This window comes from Myotis davidii, unplaced genomic scaffold (genome assembly GCF_000327345.1).
Source record: "Myotis davidii unplaced genomic scaffold, ASM32734v1 scaffold130, whole genome shotgun sequence".
Lineage (NCBI taxonomy): Eukaryota > Metazoa > Chordata > Mammalia > Chiroptera > Vespertilionidae > Myotis > Myotis davidii.
The window spans coordinates 4,058,603-4,059,452 of NW_006285040.1; positions in this window are offsets into that span (position 1 = coordinate 4,058,603).

Genomic DNA, 850 nt, shown 5'->3' on the forward strand with positions numbered 1-850 from the left:
ATCTCTCTAAGCCACCTCCTCACTGCCCCCCTCACTTCCGTGCCTGGCTCCCACCCACCTGCCTCTGTTTCCTTCTCTGCTGACCATCTTAAAGCGCATGAGCCTCCCCGTGGTCATTTATTTTAAACAGGTATAATACCTAATTCATGTTTATAAACACGAGAAAATGTATAATTTATGAAATGAACACCTGCTAGCTACTATTAATATTACCCTCTATTATTTTTAAGTACTCCAAGACAAACTTCCTCCTCAGTAAAACAGGCATAATACCTACTTTCTAGGGTTATTTGAAGGATCCAAAAACATAATAAATGTAATGTGCTTAGCACAGAGCCTGATGATAATGAACACTCAATAGACGGTCCCAAAATTCACGCTCCTCGCTAAACTGCTTTCCCCATATTTGTTATCATTTAAGAGAAAACTCTCTGCAAATAGCTAAGCACTCTACCACCCGTGGGTAGTCCCCTATGGTGAAAATGAGCTCTTCACCACTAACCAGGAGCGCTCAGCTCTCACTGCACCAGCCCGTGCAGCTCACTAGTACTCTCCCTGGCGGTAGCTCGCTCCTAAGTCCGAACGCCCTGACAGGCGCCCGCCGGCCACCTTCTCCTAACCCCGCCCACCCGCTCCCTACGATGGCCCCGCCCCATCCGCTCCCCACGCTGGCCCCGCCCCACCCGCTCCCTACGCTGGCCCCGCCCCTCGTCCCAGGCTGGGGCGGAGGCCTCGCGAGCTTCCACGTATACACTCCCACGTCTCTCCCCTCAGTCCGAAGAGAGTACATCCGGGTCGCTGGGGCAGGTGCCTCAGGCCCGCCCCTTCCCAAGCGCTGGCTCCCCACTTC